Below are 27,611 nucleotides of genomic sequence, written 5' to 3'. Positions count from 1 at the left end.
CTATGACGAATGAACGCTTATCAAAAATGGTTCCATTATCTGTTAATGTTTACAGTAAAATTGTGGGTCCCTTTTCGAAGATTAAACAAAACTTACTGTTTGTTTTACGATTTTGATTCGGTTTTCATAGCGGTCGTGGCATAGGTACTTTGATATTTAATAATTTTAACACATACCAGTGAAAGAACGGATCAAAACCATATAAAAATAATAAATAAAAATAAACAACATTTATCCATATGTATATATATATTTTTTTGATATTTTTATACATTTTCATTTTTAGTTTTAATCGTGTGCATGACGGTAACCCTCTATAATATATATTCTCATTGATTGAACCAAGTGATCAAATTACCATAAGTTATTATTTAAAATAAACTATTATGAACGTGTTTGACACATGCTTGTTTGGTTAATGGTTCTCTGCGCTCTACAATTAAGTATTTATATTGTATGATGTTTCACACGCCGCCGCTGACCGCCCACCGCTTGGTGCTGCTGCTCTGCTCAGCTCTAACTCTAACGAACTCGACGTTAAAAAAACTAAAATTGACAGCCCGCGCTCAACATAATATATTAATGAAAAGATCGGATAGAAAATGTATTAAGAAAAGTATTAGAATTTGAATTTTAAAAGGCGGCGCGTTCAAGCGGCTGCTCCGGAGTTTATTTTGTTTGAGTGTTCGAAAAAGAAAACAAAAGTGGAAGTTCTTTTACTTCTATTTGCCTCTGACCTCGGTTGTTATTGACAATGGCTGCCAGAATGAAATATGGCGCGCCGGTAACGAAAAAGAGATTAGGTGGACGATATTATTCCTCGTCTATTGTGCCATCGCCAGCGGCGGCGCTGTTTGCCGTTTGAGAAGCTTTTTACATGTTATTTTCGGGCAACCTGTTAGACTGTGACGAAGGTTCACTGTTTTTTTTTTAAGATTATCAAGGTTTATCATATTTTAAATAGATGACGCCCTTTTATTTATGTCTACGTTTTTACCTAATTTAGAAACAATAGTTTTACCAGGCCAGATTGAAGCCTAATTAGAATCGGAAGGTATTATAAAGTCGTGTAATCACACGTCGTTTTATAGGGCTCATGAGAGGTCCTCGGGCCGCGAGCCGCGAGTCGTAATGAAGCGGTGCGTGTGGCGCTGGCGGAGGAGGGCAGACACAATAGCCGCCGCCGAGCCTTCCCAGAACCGGTCTGGAGCCCGAGTGCTGCGCCGAATTTCGCTTCGACCACCCATCGCCCGCGTCCCGATACTTATCGCACCTGTGTTTATGACTAGAAACGCCATACGCTTCTGATACCGTCCTCGGGCGACGGAATTGCATTGCGGCCGGACCACCCGTTGTAGTTGTCAGCGGTATGAATTATGGCGTAGTTGCTTCGGGAACTTGGCGTTTAATCTCAGTTAATATGAATTATATTCACGCCGTGCTAAATGTAACTTGTCACCTATATTTGGCAACAATAGATTGAATCGGCATGGGGCTCCGAGAGTGGAAAGGAAGGCTGTACTGCACCGCTAGCCGGTGCAACGATCCCGCCTACTTAACGTTCTACTCCTGCGCTAGTGGTGTGGTGGCGCCACATCGATACACCACCGTGTCAAAATCTCAATCATTAATCTTATGTTTACGATCTTAGAAGATGTTCTACCTTTTTTTTGTTTAACTGTTTTAATTCGATTTTGATATTATTCTAGCATAGGTTCATTTAAGAGCATGACATAAGATATTGGACCGATAAATTAAAAAGTGAGTGACATGGTCGGTCGTAAAGAAGTTGTCCGTTGGACGCGCTGTTGCGTATAAAGATGTAGATGACGCATCAACATAGATATCTATTGGCAGCAAATCTTTTTGTATATTTCGTCAATGATGCTAACATCATGTCTATATTAAAATGATATAGGTAGGTACTTATATTAAGAATCGGTTTCGAATACTGTCTATTCGTTAACGGATTTTGCTGTTATTTTTATTCATGGTCACCGCTCTCAGTTTTTTTTAAATACCACATCGGTGGCAAAAAACATACGGCCCGTCTGATGCTAAGCAGTCACCGTAGCCTATGTACGCCTAGCAACTAGGGGTGTTACATGCGCGTTGGTTGCCGACCCTTTAAAAACCTGTAAACTCCTTTTTTGAAGAGCCTCATACTCGTACTGTAGTTTTTGCAGTGGTATTGCATACATGTTTAACTCAAACATACAATGAGATATCGTAGCACCGTCATTAATTAGTCACTCTAGTCTAGTCAGATAATCATAATTAATATCAAGGTCTGAAGTTTCCAACGCCGATTGGTTTTAAAAACATATTCCATGCATACACCCAATCAGATAAGAGGCAAATGATCTCGCATGAAATCTGTGGGCACGGCAGTGTCCCCGCCAAGTCGAGCAAAACAAAGAGGCACGGCCGTACCATCCTTTTCTCGAAGCCACTCAGGCCATTTTCAACGTTCTGTAATTTTGTGATAACTAAAGCTAGAACCCTGAATTTTCAGTGACGTATAGAGCATAACATGATTTAGATATATTCTCAATAACATGTAATTTGAACATGTAGTTTAAGGATTATTGCATGTCAAAGTTCCTTAGTTTTGTCACTGACACACTCACTCACGATCATCATAATTCTAAGGTACTTCTAGCAGACCCACAAGCTCCAAATTTGAAACGTAATTAGTTTTTAGCGTATTAAGCCAATAAAAACTTAAAAATACTGAAATATCAGTCGCGTTTTAAATATTTGGTAACTGCATAAGTAAGTTTGTAATCCTATATAAATATATGCGATAACAAAGTTGCGTTTCCTTCAAATAGTAGGTTAAGTATAGGTACACTACTCATACTTAAAATAATCCTAATTCAACATAACGCTGGCCCTAATGACAAGCAGTTTGAGCAATACACATACGAGTAAAAGGTACAAGTAAAGCATTGTGTGCGATTGCCAAGTCATTATATGTATTAAAAAAATAAAGGTATTAATATTGTTACGGTTTTATCGCCCCCTGGCACTGACTAGAATAACCGACTTGGTTTCACATTACATTTCAAAACTTTTTTGTAGTAGAAGAACTGCGTTGCGAGACTTGCATCTTTTTACATGTAATGTTTTTGACGGGATTAAGAAATACCTGAAGTGAAACTGAACTGCATGTTCTACGGAACTGCATTGTCGTACAGAATAGTCAACCTGCAAGAACAGCATATCAGGGACTTGTACTTATTGTTATTTATTATGATACCTTTACCTACGTATTATAACGCCTTTTAAGCTAAGTGTATTGCTGAGTGTACTTACGTCCCGGACAGTTGGCACACCTCTTAATGCTTCATTCACTTTTGTAATATTCTGACAAGCTCATCGGTTGCATATTATAAAATATGTGTGCTTATGGAACCTATTCTAAAGTAGCTTTTGTCATTAGTGGGCTAAAGGCAATCGACTATTTATATTTACTGGGTATCGCTACTTGTATTGTGTTTTGTGTTCATCGAGTAGTTCGTTTGTTTGGATTTAGTGAAGTGTTGCAATAACCTCAAATATCTAATTAAAATATTAGCAACATCTTCGTGTTGTCTCAATGGCAATTGGCAATCGATAATTTGTTGGCTATCCCGTCTCTGGCTTGTGTTCATTGAGTAAACCAAACCTGTGTCTGGCGCGCAGCCGCCGCCGCCGGCGCACGAGTCGCACGACCCGCCTGCGCTGTGTGTACCCTCGCTTGTGTCCTATATGTCTCTTTTCTGTGTGAGTGCTGCTTGTTTGTGGTCGTAAATTTACGACTCGGCGCCGCTTGAACGTGTTTCGTTCACCATAACAGTTGTTATTTGTCTGGAGACTTTGTCCTTTATCGTTTGGTGTTTCGACATACTCACATAGGTATCTTTTGGAGGGTAAATATGGTTTTTTAGGGTTCCGTACCCAAAGGGTAAAAACGGGACCCTATTACCATTAGAGCGGTACTGTCATAGTAAATTTTGTAACCCCAGTAAATTCACTGCCATCTGTCGACACACTTTAAAACTAAAAATAAATATTTATAAAAATACGATAAAATGTATTTAAATATGTTTTTTTTATTTGCATTAATTATTTTTATGATTTTGACCCCTGTTTGACTGATATGCGTTAAAATTGTTAAATAACAAACGAAACCGTCAACGCCATCTATACGACAGTAGGCCAAAGCTAGTAGCGCCCTCTGAACGACAAACAAATTTTCTTGATTTTCGAGGCACGTTTTTTCCTTAGACTGTATCCATCTATTACGGAGTTATATCTATCATTGCTATTCTTAGTAATAGCAATGATAGATCCGCTGTCCGTCTGTCCGTCTGTCTGTATGTCACTCCCGTGTTAAATTGTGAAATGGGCAAATACCAGTAGGAGAAAAATGTTAGGAGGGAATATTCTGCCCCGCCCAGACTTGAAGTGTACGGTTCCCTGTTCATACCACTTTTAGGGTTCCGTACCTCAAAAGGAAAAAACGGAACGGAACCCTGCGTCTGTCTGTCGGTCTGTCCGTCTGTCACAGGCGTCACAGCCTATTTTCTCCGAAACTACTGGACCAATTAAGTTGAAATTTGGTACACATATGTAAGTTTGTGACCCAAAGGTGGAGATGTAACGTAAACAAATTAATTTTAAACAGGGGGGCACTTTTGGGGGGTAAATGAGAAAATTAAAAAAAATAAAGTTTGTCAAACTATATCGTGTTGTATATCAAATGAAAGAGCTCATTGTGAGAATCTCAATTTTTTTTTTCATTTTAAGATAAATAGTTTAGAAGTTATTCAAGAAAATAGGCAAAAAATGACCATCATCCCCCCCCCCCCCCTTATCTCCGAAACTACTGGGTCAAATATTTCGAAAAAAATACACAAAATAGATCACCGGAAAACCTATTAGAAATGTGCAGTCAAGCGTGAGTCGGACTTAATTACTTAGTTTTTGATCCGACCCCTACGGGTTTTTTAAAGACATTTCACATAAAAAATTTTTTTTTTTTTTTTTTTTTTTTTTAATAACCTGTTGTATCCCACTGCTGGGCAAAGGCCTCTCCCTTAGATTTCCATGACTCCCGTTGTTGAGCTGTTTCCGGCCAGTTATTAGTGAAGGTGTCTAAGTCGTCCCGCCATCTCCGCCTGGGCCTGCCACGTCCGCGCTTCTTTTGCGGCATCCACTTGGTGGCTATACTAGCCCACCTATCCGGATGCATGCGGCAGACGTGACCTGCCCAGTCCCACTTCAGCCTAGCGGTCTTCTCCCCTACGTCAGCTATGCCTGTTCTGGAGCGCAGTGTAGTGTTTCGGATGCGATCCATCCTTGTGACACCTAGTATGCTGCGCTCCATTGCTCTCTGGCAAACCTTCAATTTGGACTTCTGACTCTCGGTGAGCGACCATGTTTGGGCACCGTAGGTTAGGACAGGCAGAATACACATGTCAACGAGTTTACGCTTTAGTGACATTGGAAGGTCCCCCTTCATTAGCTCCTTCATGGACCAGTAGCTCTTCCAGGCGTTTTGAACACGGCGCTCAACTTCCTTGTCTTGCCTGTCGCTGAAAGAGACTAACTGGCCCAAATATATATACTCGTTGACATATTGTATAATCTGCCCGTCAACTTCGACCGTACGTTTCGTGCTATTAGTCATCACCTGAGTCTTTGCACGATTCATATGAAGTCCAACTTGAAGGCTTGCGTTGCTCAGATCTTGGAGCATTTGCTGAAGTTCTGTGGCAGAGGAGGCAAAAAGAACTATGTCGTCGGCAAAACGAAGGTTTGACAACCTCCTGTTACCGACGACTATTCCATTTTCCTCCCAAGAAACCGCCAGGCTTCTGAAAACTTCTTCGAGCGTGCTCGTAAAAAGTTTTGGAGATAGCGGGTCCCCTTGCTTGACACCTCGCTGTACCCGAAACGTTGGTCCGGAAGATTGGAGTTTAATGTGTGCTGTGCTGTTCTTATATATGATTTTGATTAAATTAATGGTCTGTTCGATGTTTTGGTTGTGTAGTGCGGTTATTATGGAGGAGTGGGTGATGCTATCAAAAGCTTTAGTATAATCGACAAATGCTAAGTATAAAGGGAGTTTAAATTCCGTATATTTCTCGATGATCTGGTTAACTGTGTGGAGATGGTCAATTGTGGAGAATCCAGGGCGAAATCCAGCTTGAGTGGGAGGCTGGTGCCGGTCGTACATAAAACATAACATAAAAAATACATTGTTTAAATTGTGTAATGTACGGAACCCTTGGAAAGCGAGTCCGACTCGCACTTGGCCGGTTTTTTTTTCAAATAATTTATGACAACACACAATAGTCAAGTCAAAATAAAGTCAATAAAAGCAAATCCAAAAGGTATTCAAATATAAACGTTTTTATTTAATAAAAATCTAAACACCTACCGTGAGGGTGGTGGGGGGGGGGGGGAGGGGGGTTACCTAATATTAGCTAAACTGGATTTTGAATTGTACTGATAGAAAATCGGACTAATGGATGAAGACAAAGCATGGAATCACTGTTGGACTAACCCATCACACCAGGGAAAGTCGACGGTAATCTGAATAATCAATTACTTAAAAGTAAAAGTTTCACGTTATGCACGTCAATTGAGTTTTTATATAATTTACATAATATTTATGATTTGTATTTCGGTTGGGTGGGCATTGCGTGGCAAATTTTAACATAACTTTAACATAATTTTAACATAACTATTACAAAATTACCCTCCCACCGAGGGTACCGTACAAATTAAATTTTTAGTATTTGTTGTTATAGCGGCAACAGAAATACATCATCTGTGAAAATTTCAACTGTCTAGCTATCACGGTTCATGACATACAGCCTGGTGACAGGCAGACAGATGGACAGTGGAGTCTTAGTAATAGGGTCCCGTTTTTACCCTTTGGATACGGAACCCTAAAAATTATCGTAAATCGTAACATTTTCCCGCGACTACACCACAGGTTAGTGAATTTAGTGATACGATTCAAAAATGTGTAATACCGTCAACAGAAGTTCACAACGTTCTCAAATATATATCATCTCTTTCAGTACATAGGTATCCGCACTGCACTCTTATGCACTCTTACTGTTACTACTAAGATGTAACAACAGCTTTTCACTTAAGATGGTTCTTACTTATTTTGACAAACGTGATTTCCTTAGAATTTTCAAAATTATTCTTTCACATCCAACTATTTAGTTTACGATACACATTAACAGGGGCGTGGACGTCAATTCACACATCAAAATGTCATGGGTTCAGCAGGTTGCTGGCATAGTAGAGGACTTTCAATCATGTTTTAAGGGAACCAAAAACAAGGGGTGAAGGGTGTCGACAGCCTTCATTTTGAGCGCAATCCCATGGGTGTGTTGTTTTACGCCATTTGCATTTATTTATTTGCTTTGAAAGAAAGAAGAAAGAAAATACATTTATTTGACGCCACAACATAGTACATAAAAAAGAAAAGCATGCAGACAAAAAAACATTTGGACGCCAAAAAGGATCCCCACTCAGCATAGTGCCGCGGCAAACCGTGGCGCTGGTTTTCTGTGGGGACCTGGCTTAATCTAAAAATAATGGCGACACGTACGCCAACGACACACAAATAAAATTTACATTGACATAAAAATACAAACATTATTAAACAGAAAATTAAGACAAACAAAATATTAATTACCGCCTTTTTTAAATATATTTATAACGAAAGTTACAGAAAAAACCAACACCAGAACGAACTAAACTTAAGACTTTGCACTGGCTTTCTCACAGGAGTTACAACAGTGCCTAAGAACATTTTTTCTGACAATAGGGCATTTGACAAAATTAAAAATATATATAACTAATAAAGTATATTTCACTATATTTGAATGTAAATTATGTTTATTTTTTGGAAAATAAACGAAAGAAAATTTAATATTTTTTGAAATTTCATGAGGGACGTGAACGCTCTGTGATTGGTCAACGCTCGGATGACGTCCCACGCGGGTAAACATTCTTGATTTTCTTGAGTGTTTTAACTGTTTTATTTGTATTTAGTTAATTTTAGTTATTGTTCCACAGTTTTCTGATATATTCCGATTTATCCGTATATCTAGTGGCACAATATTCATAAGAATCTCAAAATGTAGCCGAAATATGTGAAAGCTGATAGCGGCAACCTACCAGACATAGACTCATTGATGGTTGCACTTTTCTTAAAAGATAATCCGGATTACTATGCTGCGGAACTTAGAAATGTAATAACAGCTGTGTACGTAGAAATTGTTTATTTACGAACATTTCGATTTCGATGATACGAATACGACGACGATATATATATAGAATACGATGACGAGAATAGTATCTCTATACTGCACTTTAGTTTGAAAGAAAAAGTATGCTACTTACTAACTACTAATGCTGAAAGAGCTATGTTATGAGGTTATGTAGTAATACGTTAAATACCTAGATCATGTTTCGTTACATACAACAAAATCCGCTGCTTTAATTACCATATTTATTTACAGTTAAATATTACTTACATCGAAGTGGTCTTCGCACATAAAAACATTTGTATGCGCTAAAATGCTCTTTGGGTCTCTTCGCGCTAGTTTTAATCACATTTTTCTTTTTTTTGGGATTCGTTGGAATGGAAACAAACGATTTGTCTGGATTTTTTATAGTCGTACTTGAACATTGCGGCACTATACACCATTTATATACCATTTTACAGTGAAATAATGAACTCAATGCACATAAACCATAAGATTAACTAAGGTCATTGACTGAGTTTACTTGTGAGTGTCGTCACACGTGTCACGTGATTAGCCCCTTTACGAAAACAGCGTTTAAGGCGCGTTCAAAATAAATAAACTTTAACATTGTTTTTTTTTTATATTTAATACAGGAAATTTCACGGAAATATGAATGTAGTGTAATTATTAAGTCATGAACAATAAATTAAAACCATTTTCAAAAGTTAGTCAAATAGCCAATTCCGCGCAAGTCGGTCCATGAGTGTCGTTTTTCTATTTGTATATTCTGGATTCTGGCCACAGAGGCCATCGTGATCGTTGGGGTCCCAAAGTCCTCTCGGAATAGGCATCTTGAACAGCATTATTCTTTGCTGTATCTTAGCTTTCAGTTCTGTCTCCCATAATTAAAATTAAAATGGGACTTAATCGCGTGCAGTTATTTTTATTTTACTTTCTTGAAATCAATATAGTTCTGTCTTCGTAACAGCCTGTATTGGAAAGACGTCTCTAGCTAGCCAAACAAAGCTGCTACTGGTCGCACAATATGTTTTCGTATAAATGCTTTTGTCATGTGTATGTGTAAATCATATCATTCAGTAAAACACTGCTTAGCTGCCTGTAAGGTACAAGTAAACAACCTAACCCAGTTTAAGCGATATCGTCGACAATGATGCTATTATTTTACAGCTTTCCTTAGCTGGCGCAACTCCGTCATAGGTACACATAACACTGATATAACTCAACTATTCCGCCAAGAGCTCTGTCGCAACCTATTAGCCTAGACTTTACGGTTCTTATGACAATGGTTTGACGATAACAACATACGCATTTAGTTTGCTTAGCTGTGCAAATAGCAGGTTTGGTAGCACCACGCGCCCACTACCAAGAACTTTCTCGTTTATTTTGTTTATTAATATTTATCTGTATATGCTTTATTAAGAGTCTAGTGTTAATAAGGTGTTGATAACGGCTGCTGGAGATTAGTGTCTCGGCTTGTTTAAATAAGGATATATTGTCGGAAGTGTATGATAATCAGGAACCAGGACGGTGGTTTTCATCTTTATTCATGAATTTGAAATAGGTAGGTAATGTACATTACTACATTTGGAACTAAAAAACAATGTCAAGTCGTCGATGTGTCACAAGTGCACTTTTTTACATAATGTCGCAAACCGCTTTAGATTTTCTACTCCGCGCGCTCTGCACTGCAGAAAGAATAATTCCCCCTGCAATCTGCACAACACTGGCCTATTGTAGGCACGGGTATAGTCTTCATCTTCTCAAATGATTTTTACGTTTAAGACTGTATATAATCTGTTAAACAAAAGCCATTGTCTCTTTTGTGTTAGCGGTCGTCCTTTGTGTGCCATTGTGTGCTGGCGCGTGCCACGGCACGTCGGCGCTCACAGATTACCGTCTTAAACGTAACAATCATTTGAGAAGATGAAGACTATAGCCTAAGCCTTCGTCCGTTCCGTCTCGTATTTTGTCAATGGGTTGTAATCTTAGAGGCGTCATGTTGTAGGCCTTAGGGGGCCAGGGGGATAGCGATATTTAGCGCTTTTTCTGCGAAGACTACGCGTATAGCGTTCTTTATAAAATCAAACTCTTAGGTATACGTCTACCTCTTTTGAACAGACTTAAAAATCTTAAAGTTAAACACAATTGTACGAAAAAGTATCTACGGATAAAGGATTTGGTTGTTAGTTAGTTCCGCGGGAGGTCCTCGTCACGCTGCGTACGCGTCGGCATGCTGTGTCAACGCCCTTAGGTCACATTTGTTTTCCTGCTCACCGCACTTTGTTATGGCAAACTACCGTTGCAATTGGTACTTGGTACTAAGTTCTAGAACACATTGATGTTGATGGTTGAAAACTAAAAATCGTTTAAGTATGTAAGGTAGGGTTGGGTAGGTATATGTACGTATGTTATGTATATTAAGCTACTAATGCACACTATTTTACACCCAGCTATAATTGTAAGTATACTTAACTACCGGTATTCGATTATCTTGTTTGAGGTGACTGTCCATTTTCAACCGCAGCTGCGTTACTGCTCCGACACTACTGCAGCGGCCTGAACGCGTCGGTGTTATTGTCAATTTCCATAGTAAAATGAATGACGATATCGACTGCACGTAATATGGTGATTTTAACGTTTTCCCGACCGCAGCTGCACTACTGCTCCGACACGTCGGTGTTATTGTCAATTTCCATAGTAAAATGAATGACAAGACCGACTGCACGTAGCATGGCCATTTTTGCGTATTTGGTGTATTATTGCAACTGCGGCTACAGACCGCACGTCAAATCTGTCACCTGCACTGAATTGTCTTTGATCACAGATATTAGTAGTTTTAAGCAAAGAGGATATAACCACTACGTTCTAAGGAGTTATTACACCCACGGATAAACAACCCCGATGGTACCGTCGCCATATATCGCAGATATATCGGGGCGGCCAAGGAGCTCACAAATATCTGAACACGCCTTTATTGTCAAGGCGCTAGAGTGCATGTTCAGATATATTTAGCACCTCGGTCGCTCCGACATATCTGATGGCGACTGTAGTACTACTGTAAACTTTTTTGCTAATCTATATTGAGCCATACGAGTATCACAGAGCCAGTTAGGAAACTAGAATGATAGGTCCGAAAAAGAGAGTGTCAAATTCGGAAGTTAACTATAGTCTGGCAAACCCTTCGAGCAACACCGGCTTCCGACACGTCGGAAGGGAGGAGCCCAAGCGATATCTTACCGTACAAATCGTTCTGCCATTTTTTGCGGGGGGAAACGTGCACACAGTCGCACTTCTCACTCACTACTTGCAAAATCCAATCTCTAATTAGGATTGTTCATTTTTTTTTAATGTTCTATTTCGAAAACCATTTCGAGATATTAGGTTTTTAAACAGTTTCCGACATTTGCTGCGATATAATAATCGAGGATTAAAGATATTTCAACAAATATACTGATGACCTTAGTTTGACCTTCTCGCGAGGCTGAATATAATAATGTCATCGTATAGTAAAAGTTATCGAACCATAGTAAATAAATCCGTCACTCACGTAATTGTCAAAGATGTCATTGTCATCAATTGTCATAATATAAAAATTCAGTTAAACCGCTAGTTTCTTACGATTTGATTTATAATTTTTAATACCTAAACAGTAGATTTTGATTGCTTAATATATCAAAAACCATGTTTCCACTTGTGGGAATGATTTACAAAAATTATAGTCCGCGAAGACTAGTGATGGGCAGCGGTAACATTCCCGCTACCAGTAAGTTTCCATTTGGGAATGTTACTAGTAAGTTACCAATGTTACCAGTAACATTCCCAAAAGCCGGTAACATACGAAACTGACGACAGTGATGACTTATATGAGATAAAATAAGGTTCAAAACTTATTTTTTTAGTACAACATACTCAAAAATATGCCCATAGTTCTTAATTCGCTGACATAAGAGCTATGGGATCAATTTTATAAATTTGGTATACAGATAGTGAGTACCGGGGAAGGACATAGGATACTTTTTTATCCCAGAACTCACCCCTTAAGGGGATGGAAAGGGGAGTTGACATTTGTATGGGGAATCAATAACCGCTGAACCGATTTAGATGAAGTTTGGTATGGAGATAATTTGAGTCCTGGGGAAGGACATAGGATAGATATTCGCGGGCTTGGTTTCCGCAACTCGACGTCTTACTATTGCGCCTATTTTGCGTGAGGGACATAGGATAGGTTTTACCCTAGAATCAACCCTAAAGGGGGTGAAAAGGGGAGTGGAAATTTGTATGGAACCCAATAAAACCGATTTAGATGAAATTTGATATGGAGAAGTCTTAATTGTTGGGGAGGGTGTAGTGTAGAGTAGTTTTTATTCCCGAAGTCATCCTGTTCTCTTCTCCACTCTTCTAACACTCACTCAAAGTGCCGCTCGTAATGTATGATGGAGGCAGCTCAAGACCTGGAACACCTGGAGTGCTGCTGGGTACAAAAGGTCAGGGGTAACACTCGCTCAACGTGTCGTTGGTAGTGTATGATGGAGATAGCTCAAGACTTGGAACACCTGGAGTGCTGCTGGATGTACCTGATGAGGGTAAAACTCCTTTAATCTGAAGTTGGTAGAGTATGCTGTAGGCAGGTTAAGTTCTCCAAGACCTGGATTACCTGGAGGTCTGCCAGATGAAGCAGGCGTCTAACCAGAGCTACCACACGCTTAACGTGCAGTAGATACTGTTTGCTGTAATCCGGTTGAATTTTCCAAGACGTAGAACACCTGGAGGTGACTTCCCATGGGTCACTGGTCACTGATCTCCCACCAGGGGGCTACCACAAGCTGAATGTTCAGCGGGTAAAATTTAGGTAGTAAAAAGGGGTAGAAGTTTGTATGGGGAAACAATAAATCTAGCTGATTGTTTAAAAATAAGCTACCCAAATTACTAATTCCACGCAGACGAAATCGCGGGCGAAAGCTAGTATTTTTGAAACTGTGATCATTATTTATTATCCCTTAGTCTACTACAACTACTATAATTTCAAATTTAATTAATTAATATAAAATCGAAATTCCAACAACTCAAAAATTACGTTTGCCACTTGAAACGTTATACAAAACTAGCTTTTGCCCGCGGCTTCGCCTGCGTGATTTAAGAATCTATGTCGTCTTGTCTAATGTACAGGGTGCAGGGGAAGGAGAAAATATGGTTTTATAACGACTTACAAAAGATGGTTTATACGGTATATGGTTCGTAGGTAGAATACATATATATGTACTTACGATGTTTTGCATTTTACTTAGAATGGAAACCTAAACTTATAAGAAGCAAATAGACAACCACCTTCTTGTAGCACCTTGACCGTACTCATTACGGATGCAGGAAGTTTCCCGATGACTTACTCCTTCCGCCCCGTCCGTCCCGCCGCGCCGCCCGCACTCACCTAGGTACCGATTGACGACGATCGAGATGGCACCAAATACAAATTTAAAAATCTATTAGGATAACGCGGGTCTCCATACCTCAAAAGCAAAATTAGAACCCTTATAGGATCACGTGTGGCTGTCTGTCGGTCCGTCTGTTACAACCAATTTGCTCCGAAACTACTGGACCGTTTGAATTGCAATTTGGCACAAATACGAGTACTTTCAAGAATTTTCATGAGCACATTATTCAATTTCTAAATCGATACGATTTTCGTAATTAACGTCCCAAAAAACCATAAAAACGACACCCATATTGATATTTAGACATTTCAACCCCATTGTACCCCAACAGGGGAGATGGTATTTCACGTCCGTCACGTTGGATTTTAAAATCGTTCTTGTTTTCCTAATTAGCAACCCGATAAACCATAGAAACAATACCCATGTTGATTTTCAGACTTTGTCACCACATTTCCCCCTATTAGGGGGGAATTTGCAAAAAAACCTGTAACACGTGTTTATTCATTTATCGTTAGGAATACTTCTGTGAAGTTTCGAATATAATAGTCTAACTAATCTTGTTTCCCCATACAAACTTTGAACCCCCATTTAACCCCCTTGGGGGGTGAATTTTAAAAAAATAATTTCTTAGTGCACCCCTAGACCTTATAAGAAACCTACGTGCCAAATTTAGAATCTCTAGGACCAGGGGTTTGGGTTGTGTGTTGATATGTCAGTCAGGCAGTCAGACAATCAGTCAGTCAGTTTCTTCTTTTATATATTTAGATGTTGATTGGTTTATTCTAATAATTAAACTGATTTATACACATATTTTCTTTTACTTTATACAGTTGGGCATTATTTTAATCATTATTTCCAGATAGTAATGTTCCCAGTAACTTTAGAAAAATACCTGGTAATATTGGGAATGTTACCGGTAACATTGGGAATTTACTCTCTCAGAGATTCCTTGACTGTTTTATGACTGTAAATAATAGCATTATTATTTTCTTAAGAATTTAACACGAAAAAAGCATATACAATTCTAATAATTTTTTCAAAGTTACTCAATGTTACCGATCTGGGTAATGTTACTGGTAGCATTACCGGGAATATTCCCACTTTTGAGTAAGTTACTGGTAACGACCCATCACTAGCGAAGACCTACGTGAAAGACAGTGTTGTCATGAAAATGTGGAATGGAATACTTCAAGTGTTACACACAATATTGCTGTGAGGATCACGTCGATGTAAGTATAAAATTAATATTATTTTACTACGAATATTTAAAAGTCCATTTTGGTGGTCGGGTCACTATTACCTATTTATTTTCTGTGATGATGTGGCCAGAATATCTAAAGACAAACCGTTTAACACAGCTTGTCCGCTACTAGCTCCGTTTTACTGATTTGAAGTTAAATTCAACAAACAGACATACATATATGTAACTTATAACCATCTTGCAAGCAATAAATCATATACATACAAAAATACATAGTTATATTCAAAATACAACATGAAACTGAAAAGATAATTTCTAATTTCCAGGTACCTACAAGTTGCAGTTCAAGGCTCAAGCTGCTGATATCACGATCATGGCGGACAAAACTAAAGTTAATAAAGAGTTGTGAAAAATAAAACATGTCTTATTTTTTACTTTTTTATTAATTTACGAAAAACCTGTTTCCCAAAAAAGTGTATACATTATATGTTCAACATGTTCAGCACGTGAGGTTGACATTGAGGGCTTTGTTTAGTAGCATTCAGTTGAAGTTGATTTAGGTTCTACTCTTGTTGATCCAGAAAATAATTGTATAGTTTATTATTAAATCTATGCCCACGCCCAGGCACTATTCTTGCTATAACTTTACATTCTCCGCCTTCTCTAGAAATTTGTACATTATATACATCCAATAAAACTAAGGTATATAACTTAAGGCAGATTTGTGGAATCAGCTTTCACAAATTTAGCGTATTTTGAGATTATTGATTTAGGGATTCAAATAATACGACGATATTATTTATAGATTCATTAAATAAACTGTTCTTTTATTTTTTCGTAGTTTTGCGAGGATAGCTATAAGCTCGACAGGGCACGAGCGATAGAGAGGCAAATAGAATACCGAATATCCGGCAAAGTGGCCAAATACCGAATAGTTGCCGAATATTCCTGGCAACTGTAATTGTATTGTAATATATCATATTATATAATGTCGTTTATGGTGACAATTTCTCATTTTGTCATTGCAAAGCCATTCCTGAGCTAAATAAAAGAAGCAATCATTTATTTTTATTACAAGGGGCAAAGATGTTATTTAATACCTCATGGTAACATATTGATATCCAAACATACGAAACGATACAAAATTGAACCACGAGAGAAGCGAATGGTTTAAAATTTAGAATATTGACAGTTGCGGAGGTCTCAAGGCATGAGGGTTAAACAAACTGTGTTACAGTGCAACACGTAATTCTTCACACCAACACGAGGAAACCATTTATTATTCAAATTAATTTATTAAAAGTTCTTTCTATCGGCCAAGGCGAGGGAAATATCTTTCTTCATAAAGGATTTCTTGTCTCGCCCGTCAAGTTTTATATGGATGGTGCGGTCATATCATAGAGTGCCGTCGCCCATTCACACCTGCAACTGGACAATATGAAGTGTAAATTATAAATTATTTTATTCATCATACTTCACTGTTTGGTACCTAAGGAAAGTAAAATTGGCTTAATATGGTACTTAGAAAGATAAATCTGTAATATTTTGCTAACACCGAACGACTGCCTGCCCACCATTGGATAATTTTATTCTTACGTGTCGCATCGTCATCTCCAGAACCCACGAATCACTTTGCAGAAATCAATAAAAGGCCTGCTAAAAGAGCCTACCTGGCATGGTTTTGAGGGGACGTTTATTACAGACTTCTAAATCCAGCCGCACTTTTCTGACGGCCGAGTACCTATACGTGATGCAGGTGGATCAAGTGCGCACTCCCCCCGTATATATCACGAACTCCATGAGTCCCGTTTCTTCACTCGCTTCTTCACGTAAAAATACAAAAGTAAATTAGTATGTGGCGTCTCCTCTAGCTGCCATTTATTATTAATATTATTATACTTTTATTTGTACGTCTGACATTATATGACTTGACATTGACAAGCCATCAACGAACGCTGTCGCGACTGCACGCCGCAACAGCCGCAGTCGTGCTGCTACAGTAATGCGGCACCGCGTAACGTCGCAACTGCAGTGCAGCGGCAGTTACAAACGGACAGTCACCTTTGAGGTACAAAATCGAAAAACATATTTAGATTATAATATAAAATTTAACATAATATGGGGATGTTATAATAAATAAATGACTTTAAATGCAACTTCCCATTTAATTATTTACACATCGCGACTAGGGAATGCATTCTTGCACCAAGATTGGCGATTCGAGATCTCGCACGAAAAATCTGAATCGAGAACCGTCAAACATTCGAGATCGAGATTAATCTCGACGAGATCGAGATTTGACAAAGTAATTAAAAATGTGTTATTTTGGCCAAAAATCTCTAAGAATTTCGTATATACAACTTATTTAGAGTACTTCGTGTTATATTTTTATAAAAAAAAACAAGAAATATATACAGCTAGCTCTAATTTGCATGTAAGTATGAAAAAGTGGTAATAATAATTAGCAACTTACAAAAAAATGGGGTAAGCGACCAAAATCATAATAATTGTGACTGGGTACGCTAAGTTCGCCCGATTCTTCCGCACAGAGCGCGCCACAGTGCTTTTATCGTCAGATACAGACAGCCGGCTGCACACAATAGCACAGCCTGAACAACATGAATCTAAGGTCAAAAAGATTACTCAAAACAAACAAAGACCACTCAAAGATTACTCAAAGTAATTCACACGGATGATTCAATCTCGTTCAAAATCTCGAAAATATTAATTGAGATCTCGACCAAGATTGCTCAAATCGAGATTTCCTGTCAACGAGATTGAATCTCGAAAATTCGTGCGAGATCTCGAAATAGCGAGATCGAGATTGCATTCCCTAATCGCGACTTTATAACAGGTAGTTTGTAATAAACAACATAAAATGTAAAAGGTAAAGTAATATAAAAAAGGTTCCACGACGGGTTTTGTACAATCCCAGTAAAGGACTATACTAGGAAAAAAGAAAGAGTAGACTGAGTAGAGGTGAGTCATCCGATGCAGTTAAACCGGTGTCTGACTGTGTAGTAAATACATAAATTGCATTGAGGCTTAGTGTTCACGGATATAGCAGGCTGATTGAAGAATCCTATTTAAAACGGTTGTGCTTGGCGTGTCAAATGAATTAATACATAATTATATGCTACCAATTTCTTACTTTCAATGCTACAGGCGGTCCTTAGCCTTACATTAAAATTAATTAAATATAAAATTAGATAAATAAGTATTACGTGACATACATAACTTATAAACATTAATGTTATTGAAATTTATAATGCATGTCTATTTAATTCGAATATAAGTAAAAAAATTACATAATAAACTAGTATTTGACATCTCACATGTGTAATTAGGTAATGTAAGGAATGGAAGAAAGCTCTTTTTATGTTATTGACCGAAGCGTAGCGAAGGTCTACGGTTTGACTCGCGCATTTTGCTTTTGTATGTCCGGATGTTCTCCTCTACAGGTCGCAATTCTCAACCGATTCTCGTGAAATTTTGTGACCAAATTCTATGATTAAATAGAATTTTTTTGTCGACCCGGTTTTTGGAAATTTTTCAAAATGGCGGAGTCGTGATAGCTCGCGCCCAAACAAATAGTCGTATGGATATCATAACAGTATTTTCTTTTAGAGATATGTTTACAGATTAAACGGCAAAAAATGCAGAAATTTTGTATTGCTGGTTTTGGCGGTATTTAGATGTTTAGTTTTTACTGGAGAAAGAGTAGCTGTATTTCGTCAGCTAACATAAGAACTAGCGTGGCATGTTTTGCAAATAGTCGCTTTTTTCGTTTGCAACAGGTGGTCCCTGGTTCGATCCCCGGTAATTTCGGTAATAATGCTGCTGCATAACTTTTTGTATTTTTTTGTCACTTAAATTTCGTATTGTTTTTTTATTTATTTTATATTTTTCTATTTTCAAAAAATGAAAATAATATTATTGATTGATCAAGCGCGGGCTAAGCGTATTCGTTTCATTTTTACAAGCTTTTATTTAACTAGACCTAAAACATATGTTTTTTAATTTTAGTTTTCTAGTGTTCTTAACCGCGGAGCCATACATATTTATTTAGATTTGTGGTTCTCCTTATTCCGAATTTCATATAATTTTATTTACAGTATTTCTCTTAAAATACGTAGATTTTTGGCACTATAAACTTTGAGGTTTAGGTAGTATAGATTCGTTTGTCTGAACGGGTTTATGGAGCCAAATTATTTTATAATATTATTGAAAAATTCAATAAAAATTGAGAAAATTTTGCCCAACGCCTGTCCATGTGAGTGATCATCCATGTTAAACAAGATGGTGAAGTTAAGTTTAATAATAACTAACAAAGATGTCACTTTAACACAGGTGACCTAGCTAAGTAGTGCCTAATTTGCTCGATATGTGGTGACATCGTGAGGTCGAAACGGGCCGATTTTTAGGGTTCCTTATCCAAAGGGACCCTATTACTTACTAAGACTCCTCTGTCCGTCTCTCCGTTTGCATGTCAACAGGTTGTGTCTAATACATGATCAAACTTCACTTTGAAGTTCGATCAGTATTATATGAGTAAGCTTCATTCGAAGATATAAAAACCAGGTAGTCCTTTAACCTACTAGGCAACTCATCGCATGTTTAAAGTAGGTAGCAAAAACTTTAACTCAAATAGGTCTATCCCTACTTTTCACCTAGTCTTGATGGGGCGCGCGGCTTGCCGCCATTGCTCATTATTTTTAGAGACTTTACTTTCTAAAGCAAAACTTTCTTTCCGGGTATAGGGGAGGGAGGGTAGTTATATCTTCGAATGAAGCTTACTCATATAATACTGATCGAACTTCACTTTGAAGTTCGTTTGATCATGTATTATATTTCTCAAGCTTCATTCTTCAGATATAAAAACCAGGTAGATGTTAAGAGTTGAAAGTTTTGCTGCATTCTTTCCCATTATCAATATTATCATAGCATATTTATTTCTGAAAACATATTTGTAGGAATAATTATCTACCATGTACATATGTGTATGTTATACACAAGTTTACTGTTCCAATTGAGTTATAAGGCATTGTTAAGAAGCACGGGAAAGTTTAGCAATGCAGGTTCAAAAAGGTATACATATATTAGGTATAGCCAGGTTGTATATATATATATATACTTTTACGTATTAGGATATTTAAACAAAATCTAATTTGTTCTTCATAAAACCTAATTGACTAAGATTCCATACAATTTGTGGTCAACTTTGCATTAAGTTTAATTCGAGCTAAAAAAGTTTAATACGAGTAAACTCATAAGACATATGTCCTTTTGTGAAATGTATTAAAATTCACTAGCAGTGCTTGTCCGCGATACGGAATTTTTGAAGGCTCAGAACAGTACACTATTGATGACAAGATTCAGGCTCGTCTAAGTGTAATTATCTACGAAGATAAGACGTAATTTAGGCTAACGATACAACCCAGCGTTACCTCCATACAGGGTGGGATACGCTGTGGCTGTGATGTCTTTCCCCGCGTCTTGACGCTTATGACGCGTAGGCCGTGTGATGTCTGTCTCACGACGACTCATCCTGTTTACGATGATCTCTGAGCAGACGACGACAATGAGAAAATTCAGTTATTAGGCGTGTGCACGCGCAAATCGGCTTACAGCAGCTCCTGATCAACGAATAGTGACACGGCGTGCAATGGACAAAGACTCACGCGGCCTAGCGCGTTTCCGAGAGCTTCAACTTAACAAAAAACATGTATTTGCTCGAAACATGTCTAACGTCGTTTTTAAGTCCTTTGATTTACCCAAGAAGAATTATATTTTGATTTTTATTAAATTAAAAAATCCACCACGTTCCTGAAATCTAAAAAATATATGAACGTGCATAAATTATGCTTTCTGTTCACTTATTAAGCATAAAGCATGTCATATGTGTGGCATCACCAAAGGTATTCTAAACAAAAATAATTTATAAGACTAGCAGTCTACTCAGCTTTCGAAGTAATCTTTCAAATAAGATTGTAATTTACTCAAACTCAAATGTTTATTATTGCGCTCATATTACATATAATGAATGGGCCAAGGTCCATGAATGGTAACAGAATATTTATTTATCATTTAATTATATATACGTACCTAATGTACATATATTCGAGCTATTAAAATGCATAATAATATCCAGTTAAACCTGAGTAGGTAAAATCAGCGTTTAACAAACATCATTAGGAATTAATTTAGTATACATTTATAAATGGCTGCATGTGACGAGTACCTTTAAATAGAATATATAAATGATATGAACCTTTTTTATTTTATATAAATTACTATTATTGACCGCAAGGCGCGATTGACCATATTTTCACAAATATTGGTGTAGCGGCTTCTATTCTCGCAGCGCGAACGGGACAGCACAGCAATCAACCACGCAATCAATGAAATGAAATGAATATCAATCAACAGAAATTCAGATATTAAGCATCAAATCTAAAAACTTATGCCCGTCATTCAAGTATTCGCTCTGCAAGGAACGAAAGACTGTGCGACGTAATGTTGTATATTTATAAAATGTAAACATTAAAGCCGGAATAATAAAAAAAAATTGCCTTTGCTGTATTGCTACTATGGTTGTATTGAGAGTTCAGAAAACAAATATTATATGAAGTGGATTCATCTTAATATTTTAATCCATGACTTATGTCATGAATGTGCTATATTAATGACATAGCGGTATTGCAAGTGGTGGGTCCCCACCAACTACAGTTACTAAACTTATAATATCAAGGTACATATATTTTAAACTTGGCAAAAACGTATTGCATGGTACCATCGTATTGATGATGGCTGAAAGAGTATCGCGACCGACACATGAGAGTTGAACCATAGGTGCATTCGTCATTTATTGATTTTTTACGGTTTCTATTAGCTTCTTAATTATGTATTTATATTTTTATGTGCATAATCTGAGGGTGATCCTTTAAAAGATAATCGGAAGGTAATCGTTTTGTAGTTTTGATACAGGTTAATAGGTATTTACCTAGTTACCCATTATTTACGACCATAAAAATAAATATTAAATATCTGTGAGAGATGCGAACAAATATATTCGTGTGTGTATTTAGCCAAATTGTACCGAAACCGCTTTATCATTAACTCAGTTAGATGGTACTCTAATGGTCACTTTGTCAGGCTTCGGCATGAACTTGTATTTATGAAGAAATAAGCGTGAAACGTGTTTTCGTTTGTTTCTTAGCTTCAGTTGTAAGTTTAGTTTTTTGCATGCCAGATGCTGGTGAAATATGTGTTACTTATGTATAATATTGTCTGACCACCTTTTGTACCATATTTCATGCAAAATAAAGTTATTTTCTTTCTTTCTTTCTTTCATATTCAGTACTCACAAATTGTTTCATTGGGTTTATTAGATAGATAATGATGAATAAACCCATTTTCCTGTAATTCAATTCAGTTAGGTGTCTTTGTTACAATTGGATGATTCAAATTATTTAATTATTCAATATCACTTAAAAAAGTAAAATCATATTTTTAAACAGACACCAGGTACTTAGATACTGACATCGCCTATGCCTTTAAGCGATCACGGTATTATAAATATATTTATATTTTTATGTATCCCATAACAATATTGGCGTACGTATCCCGATAATTTGTATGGTTATATGCATATATAAACATTCAAAAATGGTCACCAAAATATATGCATTGTGCAGGGTATTACCACTTAGTTTATTCCATTTCATTTGTGGTAAAAGAGATTTTATCCAGCTTAAGTTTAGGAATTTCGCTCAGATTCACATCACGTGACGTGATTTAGGTACACCTATTTAGCAATTCCCACTTTTAGAGACAAGTTATACTTATGTGGGTAATATAAAACCAATATAGGTACTATTGTATTGTTTCAATTATAAATTTACGAGGTAGTCTCGTGTTTATTCAAATTCAACCTCTGGGCGGATAAAAGTACCGTACTATGGGTTAGGTTCTGTCACATATAATTGGATATTAAAAATCCAAATATATTTTATATGTAAGGATTTATTTTAAAAGGCAATGTAGTCTTGTGCCGAACATTTCGGCAGCTAGACCGACGTGTCTCTTGACACGCACAAATCAAAACTGAACCGCGGAGCGCTGGTGAATAAATTTAAAAGAAATATTTTTTATTCGAGGGTAGACTTCGAATGTTTTTCAAAATAAAACCCGTAAGGTTCTAGATTATATAGAAGTATATTTGAACTTGAACTTAAAAGATAATTCTTTATTGCACATAGAAAAACTTGAACTCGGTGTTTTAAAATGTGCGTGGTTTTGATCGAGAACCGCTATAGATTTATTAAATTGTGTTATGCATTGCTATCGTGTTGACTCACGGCCAACCCCAAGCAAGTTCTATCTTCGTGACGGCTCTAGGCCACCCCCCAGGTTTATAGTTACCAGTCGTGGACTCACGGCCCGCGCGGTACTAAGTAAATGCAAGGTATTTGATCACAAAGTGTAAGTTTTTTACAAAAATAGTTAAAATAGTTACACTTAAGTAAGTATCTGATTTTTCTTCAGGATCTGAAGAATCTATTATCACTCGGCAATTTTGCTTGAGTTTCTTCTGTTGGGCCATCTAAAACCACATAAAGAGAAAGCCTCCCTCGTCTCTTTAACACAACACAATATGATTATTTAGGGCCCTTTGTTTCGTTGCGCGCTGTCCGATCTTAATTAAACCTTTGGTTTGTTCACGACCAACCCCCGGGCTCAATCGGTGTTCGAAGTACGAACAAACTTTCCATCGTGTTGGTTCACGACCAACCCCCAAGAATTTTTTTTTCCTTCGTGTTGATTCACGACCAACCCCCAGGATGATTTATTCCTTCGTGTTGATTCACGACCAACCCCCAGGATGATTTATTCCTTCGTGTTAGTTCTCGACTAACCTCCAGGATGATGAACAATTTTAATAACAAATATATTTTATATTGCACAACGAATACGAAACGAATAATCCCACAGCTTACATCTCGTATTCTCGTATAAATCGTATAATGACTGCACTAAGTGCACTACGTATAGGCATTTTAAACGACTTCGAAATAAAATTATGATTTTACGTGCGTTCGTTGCCTCGCAAGAATAAAGAATGAGCAATGGCGGCAAGCCGCGCGCCCCATCAAGACTAGGTGAAAAGTAGGGATAGACCTATTTGAGTTAAAGTTTTTGCTACCTACTTTAAACATGCGATGAGTTGCCTAGTAGGTTAAAGGACTACCTGGTTTTTATATCTGAAGAATGAAGCTTGAGAAATATAATGAACCGTGATAGCTAGACAGTTGACATTTTCATAAATGATGTATTTCTGTTGCCGCTATAGGAACAAATACTAAAACGTACGGAACCCTCGGTGGGCGAGTCCGACCCGCACTTGTGCGGTTTTTAGAGTTTCGAGCGCTTGATTTCGTGTGGCTCCCTTCAATATATCTCCACTACTAAGCATTTCAATACTTTTAGAAATTCAAAAATCAGCCAGGTATACAGGGTGGTTTGGGTCAGTAAGGGCAACTACCAGATCCCGTGCTGCTACGTGAAAATGGTCTTAGAAAACCTTTCCTCAATTTCAAATTAATGAAGATAGGGGTTTACCGATTTTGGAAAAAACATAGGTACCTACAGGATGCAAGAAGAAGATCATTTTTGACAAATGCCTGCGGCGCCCTTTTTCTCTTACCTACAAGCTTTTCACTGTAGGGTAGGGCAAAGCTCAACATTTAAACAACAACATTTTATTTATTTGTTAGTCTTACATACAGGGCGCCTGCTTTACGCTATGAGTCAACCACTGCGGCTGTGTCCCTAATAGCCTTTTCCCACGTTTTTTTGATGTCAATCGATCCCATTCCTATCCACGATCAAAAGCTTGTATGGGACCATAAAAAACTTCGCCTAAGAAAGCCACAAATCAAGGAAAACTTTTCCCATACAATTTGTATGAAATGAAAACTTTTATTTTCACATGCTATTTTTTATGCCAATGGATTCCATTCCTATCCAGTACCAATAGTTTCATAGGGTTCAACTAATGGTAATGTACCTACTAAATAGCCACAATAATTTTCAAAGCGAAATTTATAAACCTAGAAAATATTATGCTGAAGCGATCAACATCAAAATCAAAGTGATTTAGTTAGTCGAAACCGTTTTCTCCCGAAATGGAAATTGTATGAAAAAAGTACCTATTGTCTATAGCTATTCTACCCTCTTATTTAAACCATCCTAGACACATCCATCTTAAGCTATGCTCGCGAGGTCTACAGCTCACAGAGCCACTAGTTTTAATTTTATGCGACCAATTGTATTCTTACGTTGACGATATAACAATTACTCCTGCGAAGCGACGAGTTGCTTTCTTCCTGACAAATTGTTTTTTTTTTTTTTTTGTTTTCAACGCACAGCGATTGGATGTATGTTACACTTTATCTTATCGTCATCTTCCACCAGAACTGTCAGGATTCTGACTGGGGTCAATCGCTGGTTATATTTCAATGCCTATTATTCCATTTTAATCATCAGCGTAGTATAAAAAATGTGCATCGCAAAAAAATTTAATGTTACGTTACACGTAAGTCGGGCGTGGTGGCGTGGTGCATAATTGGCGTTTCACGTGGGACCCGCCGGGGGCACTCCGGCTCTAGACTCGAGTCACTTGAGCCTCGGCTTGAGGAAAACTGAGGGTTAAACACTCAATGGAACTTGGATAAATATTATGTGTTCATATTTGATTTTAATAGGGTATTTGACTTTATTTAAAATAAATTATTTTACACCAAGCATGAAATAAAGCACCAGAAGATTTACGAGACGTAGACAGCAGTTAGTTTTAGACACAATTTCTATTTTAAAACCCGTATAAAACTATAAAGAGTAGGTAATTTGATTGTGACGTCACATGCTAGTGTTTCATATAAATTCCATAGTCACAAAATCGTTTTGACAGTTTGAAAAAAGAAACTGTTTTGACTAGTAGTCAAATACCTATATTTCAATGCCCTATTAAGGATGAAGAATAGGGAAAGACGAAGGACGCCACCTAGCTTTTGTGCCTAACTGGCATAATTAAAATTTATCTATTTACGCGGCAGACAGATTAAACCAGGGACCGGACAACCCTTTCCGCGATAAAACCCTTTCAATGGGCGACACTTAAACACGGCTAACACATTAAGGTGGTTCGATTTTCATACAAAATTCAATCTGCTTTAATTAAGGCACTACACACTATTACTACACAAATATTTGCTCATTTATCTACTTTCGAATATTCGTTTGCGCTAAATTAATAGAAAAACTTTGTTTCATACAGAAATCATACATAAATCAACGTAATTTTTTCATCAATTTTACGTATGTGTGTGTCACAAATGTCGTGTACAAATACGTTGCGTGCGGCGTTGCCACTCTATGACGTTGGCGACGTTGCCTGGCCGACCTGGCAGGATTTGCAGTGCCGTCATGTTTAGTGCATTATTATTTGACAGTGTTGACACTGACACATAGGGTCATGTTTATTGTGACATCAATTTGTTTGTATAAATTGAAAATGATAGCAACGTCTAAATCAAGTTACAAAAATCATCGGTGTTCTAGTCCGCGAAAATCCAGAAAAATTCAGACTCAATTGAAGCGGAATTCATGATGGTGAAGTTTCGTAAGGTAGGTACAGTTTCATTCCTTCATTGTACATTGTAATTTTCTCGTGCCGATCTTTTTAGAAAATAATTCTCACTTCTTCCGTAATGGTAGATATAATATAAGCAGTGAACAATACCTATATAATGTAATTATTACTGTTTTGGTTGCCGAATAGTCAATGTGTCACTAACTCTAGGTTTTTTTAGGTATTGTGCAAAATGAAGAGGCATTCTTGGAAATATAATGTTTTCCTTCATTAGCCAGAAAAAATCAGGACATCCTCACTGCAATAAAGTAAAATAAAACATTTCCTGGGGATGAAAATTATGGAATTTTGTCTATGAATGAAAAACACAATTATTACTAGGTAAGTAAATGATAACTTTATTAGAATCCATATTGTTGCATCATCTTTCTTCCTATAACATTAGAGATTTTGTGCTATCATGATATTATTTTTCTTTCAGGTACAGGGACAACTACGGATAACAAATATGAAAAAATGTTATTTCATTTGTTGTGTGAATCCATCTACACCAACAAGACATCCACTGCTGGACATAGGCCTCCCCAGGGATCTCCACAACGACTGGTCTTGCAAGACCGGCCAAAATATCGAGAAATAAATAATATAAATAAACATGATAAATATCCCGTTTTCTATAATAGTTATAATTAGAAGGCCATGCAATGTTGTTACTCACTGTACCTACTTGAATCAAAAAAATATATAAAAAGTTTTAATTTTATTTTACAATTACTACTTTATTATTAGTACATTACGATACAAGTGCGAAAAGTAGGAAATTGGCAACGAGTGGCGATAAATTGAAACACGACCGAAGGAAGTGTTTTAATCGACACGAGTTGCGAATTACCTTTTCGCACGTGTATTGTACAACGTTTTACAGTACATAATTATGGCCCTTTACATTTTCGACATATGCACGTAACTAATTACCGCACTAGGGCGGTAACGTATATGTACTAAAAAGTATTTTACAGTACATATGGTGCAACTTTCTCGCC

General features: G+C 37.3%; 1 protein-coding gene and 1 long non-coding RNA gene across 2 annotated transcripts in view; one reads left to right on the top strand and one right to left on the bottom strand.

Annotated features, from left to right (window-relative positions):
* Positions 1-27,611, top strand: part of LOC134750835 (tyrosine-protein kinase Fer) — a 79,344-nt gene that overhangs the window by 21,990 nt on the left and 29,743 nt on the right. The window lies entirely within an intron of this gene.
* Positions 11,462-27,611, bottom strand: part of LOC134755419 (uncharacterized) — a 29,202-nt gene continuing 13,052 nt past the window's right edge. Inside the window, exon 2 of the long non-coding RNA XR_010129041.1 lies at positions 11,462-11,581. This is a non-coding gene — a long non-coding RNA (uncharacterized LOC134755419). The remainder of the gene's footprint in view (positions 11,582-27,611) is intronic.

This window comes from Cydia strobilella, chromosome 2, assembly GCF_947568885.1.
Source record: "Cydia strobilella chromosome 2, ilCydStro3.1, whole genome shotgun sequence".
Lineage (NCBI taxonomy): Eukaryota > Metazoa > Arthropoda > Insecta > Lepidoptera > Tortricidae > Cydia > Cydia strobilella.
This window is presented reverse-complemented; position numbering and strand designations above follow the sequence as displayed.